Source organism: Halyomorpha halys, unplaced genomic scaffold (genome assembly GCF_000696795.3).
Source record: "Halyomorpha halys isolate HHAL.00 unplaced genomic scaffold, Hhal_1.1 Scaffold780.1, whole genome shotgun sequence".
Lineage (NCBI taxonomy): Eukaryota > Metazoa > Arthropoda > Insecta > Hemiptera > Pentatomidae > Halyomorpha > Halyomorpha halys.
In genome coordinates, this window is record NW_027111767.1 from 849,244 (window position 1) to 866,515 (window position 17,272).

Sequence of the window (17,272 nt, forward strand, 5' to 3'; positions counted from 1 at the left end):
TTTGTTGGTAACAAAAGGGTTATAAAACACAAATGTTTTTGTACCATCTTGTTCATTTTCCTCTCTCGTCTGTTATATTCAAGTGTAGTGTAATGCAAGATTAGGTTGTATTCACCAGAAGAACTTTTGATTTTGTAGCCGGCTATTCTCAGGGGGACTTCTGAGCATCAGAGAAGCTGAACTTCACCGTAAGCGAACGGCTGTATCTTTTCCTCGTACTTCGCTTCTTCAACATCCGTCGGGCAAGGGAACAATGTCTGAGGTTTAGGAGCACCAGGGAATCACCTCTACACTTGTAAAACTATATAATGTTCATAACATCAATTTCCTGTTCGTTATAGTTTTTTTTTATGTTATTTTTTAATTTCTTTTCCATTACTTCCAATTTTTTTTGTTGTTTTTTATTATTCAGAAACATGGGAGACCGTGTTATAAATAATACTTATTTTCTTAAATTAATTAACATCCTGAGCTACCTCAGCACCTGCCATTGCGAAATATCAAAAAGGAAGTTAAATAATTGGTCACTTAAAATTTGCACTGAACGTTTTTCATTGGATAAGATAATGTTAAATATCAGTGAAGGAGGTATTAATAGCACTAAAAATATCAAACATCGACGTTTAAATTCAATTGTAACCTATGTTTTCATAACGAATAGTACAAGAAAGTACGAAACTGGCAAAGTGGGAGTTTTTTTATCCAATTCTCTAAACATTTCTGGATGTAACCATAACAGTGAAAAGGGAACCATAACTGTTTCGGAGAAACAGGAGACATAAAATATGGTTTAAAATAATACCAAGGTTGCTCCATAAACATGGGTTAGATACGACAAACAGTTCCCCTGTTGTGTGAGCCTGCCCGCGAGGCGACCTTCCATCCCATTTCCATTTTTCCCTTTTCAAATTAGTATTCCCTGGAGGGGAATATATTTTTATGTATTCCTTGTCTCTTTCCCGAAATATGATATAAACTAAAGAATTCAGTGGGAACAAAATACAAAACCACCCAAAAGGATAATCAAAAATTCTTACTTTCTTACATTAAATTTTCATTCTAAAGAAAGAATTAATGTAAAATATTGAGACATATAAATAAACATTATATAAATATTAAGATGATATTTTTAGTTTTAAATTACTTAAATTACGATGAGCAAAATAGTTAATTTCAACAGTTGCCGCTTGCTTGGTTAATAAAACTGCTATTTATCACGCTCATAAAGTTATACATATTATTTATTATTTTTTTATCACTACATAATAAAAATAAGTTTACAATAAACGGAGAACTTATATATTTATAATACATGTAGGTATCATAGTATTTATGCAACAGTTAAAGCAAGTATTTATTGGAAAAAAAAGGTAGAGTGAAAAAAAATAATTTTAAAATATCGTCGTTTGAGCTAAAATGGCGTATTTGGAAACTTTGTTATCTTGGGTTTTGTCATATTTTAAATTATTCTCTTTGTTATGCTAAATATATTATAATTGCTAAACTTGACATATTACAACTCTAATTAAATCAACTACATTATCGATTGACTGATTTAGTTTTTTTTTGTTTATTGAGGGTAGAAAATTCGAAACGATTGACATTAGAAATATCTTCTAACTAAAATGATTTGAGCACCAAGTTCTCTGCATTTTTCAGATACGCCCCATTGGCATTTTATTGACATAAAAAAGTATTACACCTTCAGACTACCTTCTTGTTAATACTTACATCTTGAACATGTGCATGCAGTATAAATGGGGTAATTAATTAGTTATTTAAATTAGTCTTGGTAAATATATGATATAGTAGACATTTGCTGATCATAAATTAGAGTTTCCTACGGACGAAACAGTTGAGTTGTAGTTACTATAGAAATTGAGTAACCTTCTATGATTGAACTCTGCTGATTATAACATGTAGATAAGACATGGTAATAATTATGAATAGAAAACATATTATTTTATTTTATCTTTTCTTTCGACGACGATACGCCACTTTTAAATTTGTTACCTTGTCCATGTTTAAATAACCTGAAAGATACTCACGGCATGGTTCGAAACGTTGGCTGTTACAAAAAATAGAACAGCAATTATTGTCTTCTTTTTTTTTTTTTTTAAAGTTCTTTAACATTTGTTAACAAATGAAGTAAGTAATTGAACACAATGTTTAACGCCTTTGCTGATATAATGTTAAAACAATCTCCGTAGGCTTCCTCGAAGATAGTATAGCTAATTTCGAGGGTTGACCCCATATAAATAATTCAGCTCAAGTAGACACTTCTCTAACCTCAAGGAACTTCCTACTTACTGTTTCAGCGACACAGGGCTGTGCGGAGTGAATACGGAATTCGATGCCGTAAGGTCCCGAATCCCGGGACGGTCTTCGTACATTGTTCCCAATATTCAGGTTTATCACAAAAAAATTAGAACATGTTTATTGAGCGCGCTTTTTAAACAAAATATGGTTTATAAATGTTTTATAAATTATTTCAGTTAAAATAAGTGTATATATAACAAGTACTCAGTGAGCAATAAATGGATAAAGGAAGCTAATTATGTGCAGAAGATTACATTGCATTATTCTTTAAACGGAATTTTCACTTTAGATTTAGTTATATTTATATTTAAAAATAATTATAATTTTTCATTTCTATAAGTCTTGGCGGAAAAAAGAAGTTTTCTTATTTGTTTATTATATACTAAATTATTCAGAATATAAAGTTGGCGTATAGCAACTGAAATAATTACTTCAATTCTTCTTGAATCATACACTAGGAACATGTAATAAATAAATAAAATATTTCATTTTAGTGCTTACTAAATAGAGGGAAAAAATCAAGTAGAAAAGTATATATCATCATAACGTTCATCTTATGAGGTTTTATTTTGCATTGTAAATTTAAACAAAAAAAAAATTATTTTTTCACTTAGTATTCTTGAAGAATCAATACTACCAACGGGATCCGGATACCAAGCCGCATCAAACCCTTAACGCAATCACCGCACAGGTCAAAAATTTACTGAGGCAATGGAAGACCGCGGTCTGGCACAACCGTTTAAGGGCCACGTTTAGTATTACCGAAACTTCAGGAAATAACTCAAAGCGGCAACCAATAAGACCTCAAATGTCCGCTCCCAATACGACGGTGATCGCCTTCCAACTCATACTGAGCAGGCCGAGTTACTAGTGGAGTAATAGCAGCGCAATATAGAAGAGCGATAAGGGGACCTGCTCGCGATTTCAACCATGGCTAAAGAAACCAACTTCTTTTCAAGCAAGCCAATCAAGTTCTTCTCAAGCAGCTTCAACAAATGATGCGTATTTGCTCATCTCAGGAACCTGTATAACTTGTGCCTGAGGCTGAGAAACATGGAATTTGGAGAAAAATGGAAACATGCTACCTATTTCCACTTCTCAAACCAACCAAGTCCAGGACCGAGGGGTACCACTACAGATCCATCTCGATTGATTGCAGCATGGCATTCGACTCTGTGTCTCACGGTATTCTATGCCGTCAGCTCATAGATATTTTATGTCCAGAACAAATCAACGGTGTTACTGCCTCGTTTCTGGACAAAAGGACCGTCCGTTCTATTAACGCGTGGAGTAAGGAGCAGTCCTCTTCCCAATCTTATTTCCGATATATAATGTTTATTTAGTTTGAAAAAATTATAAAACAGCTACAATCGCCTTCGCAGACGACACTGCCATCCACAGGAGCAGTGTAAACGCACACAGCAGTGTAAAAGACAATATTAGCGCGAATCATTAAACAAGCTCTGCAAAAAGATTGTTTAACGATTGGGTGATATAACCACCATAGTGAACCCGGCTAAAACAGACTGCATCATGTTTGCACTTAACAAATATAAAAAATTAACACACCCGAAGTCTCTCTAAGTGGCTGTTACCATTATCTCCCCGTTGAGCTCTATTATTTATCTAGGAATGAAGCTGTATCTTAAGGATCTTATGGATTTTAAGATTCGATGCTGAGGCAAATTGTGCGAACGATGGTGTAGAAGTAGAAGCCGCTGGATCTCCACAAACTCCTGGATTTACCTACAGTCCCAGAATTTATCAGGCGGAGGCATACGAAATGTTTTGATTCCCTCTAATTTGTCATTAACCCCCTCTTCCAGTTATTGAAACGTGCGCCACCTTCATTGCGTTAGCAGAAAAATGTTGAGTGTTCAATAATGTAGATAGGAAAGTTCAGACTGAGATAAAAACACATTTTAGTTTTTAGTCGTTTGTTTTAATTTTCAATTACAATTTTAACAAGCTTAGGAGTTCGAGAGTGGCCCGACACTTTTACAAATTATGCTAAAACACATCCATCATCTCCAACTATAACTCCTCAAAACTTCCTTAGAATGGAGCTAAGCTCTAGAAACAGGAAAAAGCACAGTAGAAATCATGTATAAATTATCTTCAACTTGTTATACTACTTTCTTTTATTTATACTGTTTTAGGGGATCAGAAAAAAAAACAAACAGCTAAGTACTTTTTATTGTAACCATAAAAAAATCCCCAAATAATAATACTTGCCAGTATTTGGAGTTTTAACTCTAATATTAAAGTATCATCCAGGGCCAAAATTAATTATTTACCTAATACATCTAACATTCAATGGCTTATCCCTGCTTATGAGGCGATTTATTCATAATAATCCACCTACCCTTCCACCTAGCTATACCTAAGAAGGAAAGTATTCCTGGCATGCTTAATTTAACAACGAAAGGGTATATACAGCCCTCGTATCCAGTTTGCATTCCGAAGAAAATTTACCCCCCTACAGACCCCACAACGTCAGGAATTCGGAAAATTAATTACTATAAAAGTGCCGTGAGCCTTGAGTAGACTCAGCGCACCACTAGGTATTTCACCGGTGCACTACTTATACAATCCACCTTTCGTTAACAATGCCTCATTGAAAAATTATAAAAAAATCTTACTAAAAAAAAATTTGTCGTTTTCTTAGTAAGAATTTTCTTTTTTTATTGAGTTATATATTGAAATATATTAATTATAAGAAGTATTCAATAAGTATGCCTATGAACATAAAGATTTTTTTTTACTTTTCAAAATGAAAATTTCAGTTATTTTCTTGCTTATTATTTTATGCTTATTTAACGTCTAAAATATGTTTTTATTAAATGAATATTTGCTGTCATTTGATTTTTCTAATTTTCATGGCAAAGGTTTTATAATAAGTAATAATAATAATAAAAAATAAATAGGAAAATGTAAATAAGAGCATATTTTAAACAAAATTTTTGTCAAAATAAAATAAAAGTTATACTTTTAAAATATATTAGTACTGCATTGAGGGTGCAATTTAAATTTATCAATAATTAATAAGTAATCATAATTTTGATATATTAAGAAGTATATAATCTGATTTGATATAACTGTGTGAACTCTTTAATGCATTCAACGCTCATGTTGTTCAGAAAAAAATAAAAATAGATCTAATAAAGTAATCATTAGTAATTTTTGTACTAGATATTTCGTATTTTTTTTCTTCTTATGAATATAAACCAAGTATTTTTTTTATGTTTTACAGGCCAAAATCAGACATTTAGAGACATCTGGAAGTATGAATCATAGAGAAGTGTCCCTAATTTTAAAAAAACATACATTTAGATAATAATATATAAATTCATTATAATAATACATCATTATAAATATACAAAGATAAATTATTATCTTAATTCCTCTAGCCCCCACTATATGTGTAAATAAAGAACGTTTCTTGTTTTGGAGAGTTTCATTATGTGATGTAGAAAGCAATGCTTTTTAAGCCCATACTTTTTTTTTAAAATTCACAACTCTTATAATAATGGTAATTTCATTTCTGGCCGACATAAGTCAATAAATTGGAGGATTTTTTGAAAGTGGAGCTTAAATATCCAATAAATCTGTTTGTTGGTTTTTTTTGTTAAAAAAATATCACCTAAAAATAAGATCGTATGTGGGACCTGATTTTTGTTTTACTTCACTTACGATGAGTTCAGTAAGTTAGTCACTAGACAGTTTGTCGACAACTAAAAATAATGTATTTATATAATTATATATATGAAGAATATCATTAAAACTGTATGCTCATAAAATGGAGTTTTCACGGTTTTTCATTCTTGGGATTAGTAAATATAAATATCACAGATCAGCATTTCAATTTGTTCCCAATAACAAATGTCCGCTTCCTATGAATGCCTTGACCTTTCCGAGAATCCATTCCTTAAAAAAAAATTTAATTACTACCGAAGGAATAATTAATTATTGAAATTGCCGACAGAGCGAGCTGACGACCTGTCAGTACCTCTCCCCCCCACACAGACAGCTCTTGATCCTACATCTATTATCGCTGGGGTCGCTGAGTTTCTCTTTAATCCTCTGTTCCACTCTTGGGGTTCTTTCTCAGACCAGCTTTCTTAACTTCTCTTCTAACATCAGCTAAAGAGTGATGAGCTTTGTTACAGAATTGGTTAGATCAATTGCACTTGGAATGCATTTAGAAATGCATAGAACTTTCTAGCGCTCGGCTGAAAACAAATTGATAATTTGATTTGGAGGAGGGGACATGATAACAGGGATAGATTAAATATTAACTAAACAATAAATTATTGTCCCAATTCTTTATTCAATTTCTTAAAAGAAATCTAAAATACTCAACTTCCTCCTGTCAAGTATGTTTTAATCATCTATAATATGTTAATAATTGACCTTCTTCATGCAATTATTACGTAACGCCAACTAATAATCTTCCACTATGAATCTAAAGGGGTTTACGCGAAAACGTATGAAGAATACAGAATACTATTGGAACAACTAAACATACCCTTTAAAATTTCTTGTAATGTGTTGTTTGAGCTTTTGAGTTGACAAAATGGCTTACTCCACCAGTCTTTGAATTTCAAATATTGTCCTATGTAAATTTAGCATTGGATACAAGGTCAAGGATAGGCTGCTGATATTTGTACATTCTATTGTATAAAGGGGTATCCCAAAACAATATTGTACATTATATATTTATGCAATAAAAATATGTTTAAAACAAAATGTAAAAACATTGTATTTCTCCCATAATTTTGCAATATAAAAGTTAAAATTTTGCTATGAGAAGTATTATAATTTTTATTAACATAAATAATTAACCGTATAACTTCAAATTATAAAGAAGATGGTCATGGTTATGATCAAAAGAGAAACAAAAATAGTTAACAATTATGTATTCTTCGACGTTTCACCCCACTTTCAAGAGCTTCACCATGGCTGTAAAAGTTGATAGCTTTAGAGACTAAGATAGACTATCGGAAGCGTTTTATAGTCCTAATCAAGCTCTAAAAATTGGGATGAAACGTTGGAAAATAAATCGTTAACTATTTTTGTTTCTCTTTAGACCGCAAGCCTGACCATCTTCTTCATAATTTTCTCTATAATTTTTTTCTGAAAACTGTTAGAATTGGAGTGATTCAGTCTTTACTATTATATTCATTCCTATACCCACAATTTAATATGTTTCTCGGGATCTTGAGTATATGTGTGTGTATATATATATATATATATATTAAAATTAAATTATGACTTTAAAATATTTTCCAAAATAAATTAAACCATACTAATAATATAAGTTAAGACATTCTGTGTATTGCACTAAATTAATATGCCTATATAACAGTATACCAGTCATGATAAATTTAATCTGAGTGAAATCATTTATTCCGGACATGTTTTCCTAACTTTAGCATTAAGAAGAGTAAAATTTGTATAGATTCTATGAAAGATATATAGGTTAGGAAAGGCATACGTGGAGTGTTTTTGTGATGAAAGGCCCTTCAATTTGTTTTACTTTCAGTTTATGCTAATGTCGGTAGGCATTCCGGTCTGTATTGGATTCGTGCCCACAACTTAGGGCAGCGAACAATACGACAATTATCTAGAGAAGGGTTACGTTGTTGTTGGCCTTCCAAAATAGGTAAGGAGAAATAGTAAACATTAAAGCGCATAGGAACAACTTAATTTAAGAGGATTGGATAAACATAACATGATATCGAAATCGATAAGAAATAATTCACTTACAAGTATTTTTCATGAGTGTGATCGATTTTTTTTTAATATTCAATCCTTACCTGAAACAAAAAAATAAATATAAGATTAAATCTATCTTTTTTTTTTAATACATATTTTTATTATTATTTTTTTTAGATAAGTAACATCAATTTGTGGTAGAATGCTTATAATAGACCTATATAATTATGATTTTGTTATTGATTCATATTTTAATATTGATTATACATCATAGAGATTTTAAAAAAAAACATTGATACGAAGCTATTAATTAATTTCTAATTTGATAGGTATAAGCCAACTGATCATTTTGTATTTTTAATTATCAACTTAACATACAACGTTTGGTCTTTTTTTTATATTATTTCATATCAATAAATATTTTTTAATTACATAGAACATTCATAAAAGCGAACAATAGTTTTAGGCTAAGACATAATTAGGGTCTCTGAAGTATTAAAATTTTCCAAACTTATAAAAATATATGATAAACAAATGGTATATATTTTTTAAATATTTCCAATCATTATTTAGTGGAAGAAAAAAATGCCATACTTTATTTTATTCGCACGGAATACCAAAACGGCGTTCCTCTGTCAGGAATATGACTTATGGCTTCCTTTTTCAGCCGAAACGCACTCTCAGAAAATATGTCAGCTCGGGCTAATCACATGAGGTCACCAGCAGAGAGAGATCTATGGGCTTCGGTTACGTCATCTTGCTCTTGAAGATTCGGTCTCCTCAAACGTTTCCTGGCAACGTGATAATGTTAACGTGCCCTATTACACAATATTGAATTAATCCAGCTAAAACCCGAACACTAAATTCAAGATATTAAATTAGAAAGTATTTTTTTTAATTGATAGTTTCTCAAGGAAAGAATAAATTATTAGTGATACACATTTTAAAATAAAAATTATTTTAATAAAAAAATAAAATATTTATGTACCCCAGAAAAATTAAGTAAAACAAAAAAAACCTTTTTATATAGCTTTAATAAAATACATATATATATTCTTTTTTTAAGTTTCATTATTTATAGGAATTATCCTTCTTTGGGAATTAATGAATTGAGATCTTTCAATTTTTTAAATTCTTTTTCAGAATATTCGTAAATTATTAGCTATAACGTTTCGGGGTCAATTGAAACTCATTTTTGGTACTTTTTGTTATATGAATGGCTTTTTATCATTCTTTTGATTATTACGTACCTTGCATATTCCATTATTTATGGGTTCTTGGAATCGAATTTATTTCCTAATTTGACACTTTGTTGGGGCGAGTACTACTGTGTTTAAATTTTTATAATTTAAATTATTTTTCTTATTCCGAACCTACAAGTTGTGTTTTTCGAGTTTTTAATATTATTGTTTAATTAGTAAAATCTCCTCTATATATTCCTTCAGTTTTGGTATTTGAAATTATATTTTGCTCATTTGTTACAATTATATCGCACACATGATTTAAGTAATCTACTGTCAAACTACTATTATTAAGCCAAATTTTAAATTGTGATGGTAAATACTTACGAAAATATTCATATAACTTGCTGGAAATGCTCCACGAAAGACATATCATCTTCATAACTCTTCCTTTACTTGACAAATATACGAAGTCCATGTCCGAAAACTGAAGAAGTATATTTCCTAAAAGAATCTGCGAAGGTTAGTCTGAGACTAGCAGAGACGAAATTGAGAGATAAAAAACCGGCTTCAAGAAAGTTACATCGAACTAAGGGAATGTGACTCGACTGCATTGCAAAGGGAATACGCAAGATAGGGTCACTCACAAAAGTTTTGTAGTTTAGTCCGGACATATTGGATCTTGGCCTCTATTTGTTTTCATTTATTTATCTACATTTCTCTTTTAGTCCAGCGAACAAACAACATACAGTAAACTCCAGGCATGAGTTAAAGGAAAACATTCAGGAGCTTATAATCATTAAATATCTCAAACAACTTAATAATTATATTGGTATTTAATAATTTTTGGCCATATAAGAATTAAATTATATGAAAAAACAAACCAAAAAGTGATTTCCATGTCGTAAAATAGATAGATGGCAGTATAAATATACATATAGAGTTCCCTAGTTCATCCTAGTTATTTCTGCTTTTTTAGAACTTTGATTTAATTTTCTCTCTATCATAACAGTTGGATTTGGTATATTTTATGAGGGGTATTCTAAACTTTTCTAACTTTATTATTCTTACATTTTCCGGTTCATGTCCAGCACGCCAAACTTTTGAATTTTTGCAGTGTAGTATGGGTACTTTTGTTAACCTATATTAATAGTAAATCGGATTTTAAGATGAATTCGTATCGGGCACTTTTTTTTATCCGACGTGTCTAAAAGTTTTAAACGATTTGATGTAACGGATTCAAACGGAAAATTACAAATAATTTAAAAACTGTAATCAGTTTTTGCTAATGAACAAGATTGGAACTTTGTTTTCTTTATACAGAATCTTTCATTGCTGATTATTATTCAAAGGGAATTAGGTACTTTTCTGATGTTTTGTATTTCGGGAATTATTAGCATTCTTAATTAAAAATCTTTATTTATTGATTTTACACCATTGTGATAATAGCCCCAAGTTTCGGAACCATCTGTTCATTATCAGAGGCTTTCAATATCTTCTTTTGTTTTATTTTCTGTAATTTCACTTCAATTTATGGTTAAAAGTTTTTAATTTAATTTACAAAAAACCTTTTGAAACTATAAAAGTTAATGAAAGTGTTAAATAATTCACGAAATAGAAAAAACACACATACAAAACAAAAACGAAAAAAAATAATTAAAATTAATTATAAGAATCATTTATAATTCAAGGTCAGAATTAATTACAATTTAAGGTCTCATAATTATAAATTGTATATGGAAATGTTCTAAATTCTTAACTAAGGACATTTCCTATAATATTGCATGTCGGTAACCACATGAAATTAAGGAGATTTAAAACATGAAAACTCCTTACACCAAAAATACACAAATAATGAAAACCATACATACCTAAAACCGACTAATTTCTTTTATGTAGAATAATTTTCAGATATCAGAAATATTATTATAAGTTCTCTGAGAGAAAAGGCACAAGAAAAGGATTCCCCTATTTCAGACACAACAATGCTCTCTTACATTTTTCTTATCAGGTGGGATATGAAGGAGGAGTGAGACAAATTGAGTGTCCTTTGTAAAAGGAGTCTTAGCCGAGTACAGGTATTATTGAGAGGAGGTAAGAAAGAGGGAATTTTGTCTAAGATCTGGTCCAGAGCGGAAATTAGCAGCCTTTCACCGCTCCAAAGAGGCTTCAATCTCCGGGACAATATCTCTTTTTAGACTCCTTAGTGCTCCACAATGGCGATCCATTGTACGCATCTGGCGGAAAATAACTACATTTTCACATTATATCTCTCAAATAACTACTAATACAGAAGATATCGATGAGAAATTAATATAAAGGCAACTGGAGTAAGTAAAGTTCCCTTATTTGTTATTGAATTTTGTTAACTAACAAGGTAAATATGTTACACAAGAGTAATATGATATGAAACGACTTATTTGGAGAACGCCCATTAGCAGCACGAAAATTACTGTTTCATGTAGAAAGGTCACAATCCATTTTCATTTCATCCGCTTGGTGTCACAGTGACAGATTGTTTCTGTTCCTGTAACTAATACTTCGTGATACATGTATCAACAATCCTGACAAGATGTTAGCAAGCAAACCTGGCATTGCTGTAGGGGCTTCCTGTTAAGAACAGATACATCGAATCTAATAAGAAGTATCAGTTCTTATTAGAAAAATAATTTTTATAATTTATAGTTTCTATTCTTAAAACAAATCTTTATACATTTTGAACAGATGAGGAATTATTAGAAATTATTGGCTTAGTTTTTTGAAAAATGCGATACCAAAATCACAAATATTTACAATAGTTTATTATTTTAAAAACTAATAGTAAAAAAACATACCGTCAGTAAATCCGGAGTGTAAAAAGGAAAATAAATTCAATATTAAATTGACTCATGTGATGTAAAAAACAAATTAATATTTAGGTTATATGTATATTAAGATAATATATGATTAAGTTAAATTTATTAGAACAATTTTTAAAAAAATACAATAAATACCAACATTGTTTAATTAATTTCCACGGTGTGCAATTTGTTAATAGTAAACACTACGTCAATTACTTTGGTTTGTTTTACAGGACTAAGTGTTTTCTCAATATTTTGTTTAGTTCCTTTTAACAGCCCGTTAAGCGAGGTTCAACTGCAGGGGTATTCATGATGTTTAGTTTAACATGTTAAAGCGTGTTAAATGGAAAACAGTTATGTTAAATGGAAAAATATTTTCTTCTTTTACCATATTAAAACGATATAACATTTAACATGGTAGAGAGCCTGTTACTAGACCTGATAAATTAGAATGACGTCACGCAACATACCATCTTTCTCATCGTTTTGTTAGGTTCCTTCTTCGTTGTTTGTGTTTTTATTGTGCTAGTATTGTATAAGATGTTTTTAATACTACTAAAACAATGGATGACAATAATAATAATATAACGACAGTTCTCAATTAGCTTATCTTGACTCCCATCCTTACAAGTTAGAAGATCAACAAGACACTCAATAGCCAAACTCTGACATAATTTCTACTTTTCACTCAATTTAGGCATGTTGTAATAAAGTACTTTAATACAAACTTAGAAGTAAACAATAACAGAAGTTTTGAAAGGAAAGGTTAAAAAAAGTTCCTCAAAACATCCGCTAGGAGCTCTTATGCAATTAACATGACTTTAAATAGGGCTGCTCACAATCCAATACTTACAAACACATCACACGGAGGCACATTAAATTATTTGACAGTCTCCCTGCTTCCTTCAATCCAGTATTCCAGTCTATCACTCCACCCCCCCCCCTTCCTGCGAGGTGGCAGGGCAGGAAAGGTTCCAAAAACCCTATTAACATCACCTCATAACTCCATCTACTGATACACCCACTCCCCCACCCCTCATTTCTCTTTCGATTTCTGACTGTTATTATTATTATTATCACTTATTATTTCACTATTATCTATTTTCTTTATTAATTAATGTTTTTTATTTTATCTTCTAAGCGATACAACACGAGGAGGCCCCTCACCTCCGGACTTAAAATAGCTCCTTTTTAGAATAGATAGCTCATATATAACATTAAACATAGCAGGTAACCTTAAAATACCAAAGGTAGTAGAATGTAAGACCGAATTACTTTTCTTTTTCACAGTAATGCACCTATTAATTCACTTTTATTTCTGTTTTAGAGGGATCGAAAAAAAAACAATATTTAGCATGGTAAAACATTTTACATTTAACACAACATCATGAATACATCAAAAATACAAAAATCGATATCCTGTATAAATATTAAAAACAAAATGGTAAATTATACTTATTTTTCACTTACTCTCTACTTTTATCAACAAACAAATACAATATATATACAGGAGAATGAAGATTAAATAACATATTATTAGCCGGCTAAGGTTTAATTTAATCATTTAATTAACTCGAGATAAAATTTATCAGGCAAAATTTGAAAATAAATAAAAATAAAAAACATAAATCTTAAATGCGCAGTTATATGAAGAAGTTTAAAAACGCAGGCGGTAGAGATACGACATTGCAATGCCGAGCACAAGGTCTAGTGTAGGAAGTTGAAATACTTCGACTAAGCCATACTGTACTCATTTTTTATTTAGCAATATTTCTTAATTTTAAAAACAGCATGTAGTATTTTTAATTTAATAGTAAGTACAATACATCAGTAATGATTGTAAAATAGGTAACAGGAATAGAGGTGCCACGGAATAGTGATACATGTTTAGTTAACAAAGAATAAAACATGAAAATTAAATTGCTTATTTAAATGAAACATTAATTGGATATACTAATGAATATTAAATTTTTGAATATATAAACCTAGAGAATATTAAATAGTTATTTTATTCTCAAGAGTATTCTGTAACATTTAACCCTCTGAATGATCCAAATAATATTTTGGACTTCTGTGGTGCCGATTTTCTATTTTATTAAACGAGGCCTTTTTTTTTTATTAAACCTTAAAAGTATACATCGCCCAAGAAACAAACACACAACAGCAACATAATTTACTAAAAAACATTTAAAAAAGCTGTTAATTTGTTATTATAAAAAAATAAATAAATTTAGAACTTTAAACTGGTTCCTACACTTGGTTAAAGTATTGAAAATTAAACTCACTTCTAGTAAAGCCTAAACCAGTGAGATTTCCAACAAACCTGCTTCTAACGCCTAAAAAATTAATAGCTTCTTTCGATGAAATTTTAATCTTTTTACAGACTTTTATTTTAGATTTTATCAACAGTAAATTACAGAATTTTGAATTTTTCTTACACTCTAAAAGAATGTCGGAGAAGATTAGGCGAAACAACTATATATAAAGATTATATCACTGCTAAAATCCCTTTCGAAAATGAATCCAATTTTTGTTGTTTATTTTTAGGAGACATCAATTATACTAATTCAATGTGGACATGCTGCCTAAGGACAAGACCGGTTTCGGACATTTCACCACGCCTTCTGCGCAGTATCTCTCGAGGACACAGGACTAAAAGGGAATTGTAATCTGTTTTAAACTGTCACATCAAGGAGTTTTGGTTATTTAAAAAATCAAAACTAAAATAATTTTATATAAATAAAATTTGAATAAATATTAACCCAAAATACTATGAGAAAATTAAAATAACGTACTAAAGTAAAGTTGGAAAATAAAATAAACTACCTCTTATGAAACTTGAAGGATAACTATGTAGACCACTATCTGCATATCTACAGGCATTTATTTTTGAAAATAATTTAGTCGTTTTTCAATTTCAGGCGCTTTTTAAATACTGCTTGATTTTACTATCTTAAACTTTCCTCTTCCCGTTTTAAGGTAATATTTCAAAAGTGATATAGGACCGTCACTACTTGGTGGTCTTAGCGGGGCGGGTCCGGAGGGAAGTATGGCCTTTTTCTGTGCGTTATGATCTCCTCTAGTGAGATTGTGACATGTCCACCATGTCAGATTGTGACCAATTTCGTTGAGCTCCTTCAGGATACATTAAAATATGAGAATTTCAAAAGCAGAACTGAAATGAAGTACATATTATCTTATGATCCATTTCATAAAACAACAAAATGTATTAAATACCATATTTTCCTGTCATGTGGTATAAAAGAAAGGATTTAAATAATTTTTATTTCAATGGGAAGGTAATTGTAACTATCATCATGGCTACTAAAATAAAATTTCTGCTTATATAGCTGCTTTAATGCAGAACTTTTTTTTTTAACTATTTTTAATTTGGTTTTATGGGATATAAATAAGAGGAACAATTGAGGTAATAAAACTGCTAAAAAAAATATGTAAATTTTACTTTTAATTTTAGATCAATCAATATCATCATCAATAAAATTAAAATTATTTTTCACATTCCAACAAGGATTTCTTCTCGCAACTGTGGTATCAACTGTTAGATAAGGATTCAAATGATCGATTTCAGGTCATATATCGATTCTATAGGGATTTAGGATATAGATAAGGATTCAAATTATTGATTTTGGGCCATATATCGATACTACAGGTATTTAGGATACATATCAGGATTCAAATTATCGATTTTCGCCATACATCGATTATATGATATTTAGAATATCAGAACATTAAAAAATATATGATTTACTAGCCAAGAAGAGGATTAAAAAAAAGATTCCACATTTTCATAGAATTTTATTTTTTTGACCAATGAAATGAAATAAAACACCAAGTTTGTATCAATAAATAAAAATAATGAATATGTTTCAACTGCTTTTAATATAACGACTGGTCATCGATTAAAGTATTCACAAGCATTGCAGCTGTTGAAAATTTCAACCAGAATTACAAAATCCAGTTTTTAAATTAGTAATGAAGGGAGTTAATTATGCAGACAATACACCACACCCCATGTTTCCCATTAACGATGAGCATCGGCTGGTAAATGCGTTAAAGTTTTTTCACTTTTTTCCTCCCTACCTCCCCCCACCAACCAAAACCACCCCCGGTTTTCCCGACTGCAGCATTAAAGCCGTGTTTATTGAGGCCATGGAGCTCTGCCTAGTTCCCCCGTCTAAACTGAATCAACCCAAAGGCTCCTCTTAGAATTTTAGATTGAACCAGTGATATCGGTAATTATAAATTATTTATAAAAAAAAAAAAAATTATAAATCATTCTTTTCAAAACTATGCAGTTGATATTATTATAACTTCTACTTATTTAATTTTAAATCACCGGTGTTTTATTCCTCTACGTTTACCAGGATTTGAAGAATAGAAATCTTTGAAAATTCGAACATTGCGTTTGGTTCCTTGGGGTATCCCATCTAGTGTCGAAATAAGGACGGTTTAGCAAATAGGATACCATCGTATTATAAACAACCTTGGATGATATTTTTTTTAATTTGTTTCATGAATCCAACGAATTCCTTATCTGATGTAAATTTTAAAATCATTTAAAACAACCTTAGCCATCACTGACTTCATTATGTTTTTATTTAATGAAAATAAATAGTTTTTGATTGCTGGATGCAAAATTAATATTACTAGTAGATAAGTACATTAATTTAATAAGTACATTAGTATAGTTAAGTACGTTAATTTTCTACAGGTTGCTATAAAAATCACTTAAATATATCCTAAGACCGAAAAAATAAATTCTAATTACCTCTCTGAATAATATTATACTATAATATTATATTATATCCTATAGAGGAGATAATGTAATATTATTTTATAAATTATCCCTGACCTGAGAGATACGTCAATACAAAGAAGGCAGGGATACTTCAGTAATTAAGGTTTCGAAGAATCATGATTGAACAAGACATGGCTACTATCGAATACTATACACAGGACTATTATCGAAATCTATGCATCTATATCTTCTGAAGAGATTTTCACAGACAAATTTTAACAATTATTGTACATAAAATACGCTAGGTAATACTAAATTAAGATAAAATCAGGACAGGCCCATAGCAATTATATATTTATTTATTTTATAAAATTCCATTTTTGTTTAGAAATGTCATTTCTTCACATCACACCTCTATAGTTTTAGATTAAATCCTAACATATTAACAACCCTTA

General features: G+C 30.3%; 1 long non-coding RNA gene across 2 annotated transcripts in view; it reads right to left on the bottom strand.

Annotated features, from left to right (window-relative positions):
- The window catches only part of LOC106686125 (uncharacterized), a 29,688-nt gene extending 19,146 nt beyond the window's left edge, over positions 1-10,542 (bottom strand). The window contains exons 1-4 of one of the 2 annotated variants that reach the window (XR_001343955.2): positions 9,606-10,542; positions 8,632-8,828; positions 8,089-8,138; positions 5,944-6,551 (exon numbers count right to left, since the gene is read on the bottom strand). This is a non-coding gene — a long non-coding RNA (uncharacterized lncRNA). Of the gene's footprint in view, positions 1-5,943; positions 6,552-8,088; positions 8,139-8,631; positions 8,829-9,605 lie in introns of those variants that run through there. The other variant, XR_010844023.1, reaches the window with a different exon arrangement.
- Positions 10,543-17,272: the final 6,730 nt, after the last annotated feature.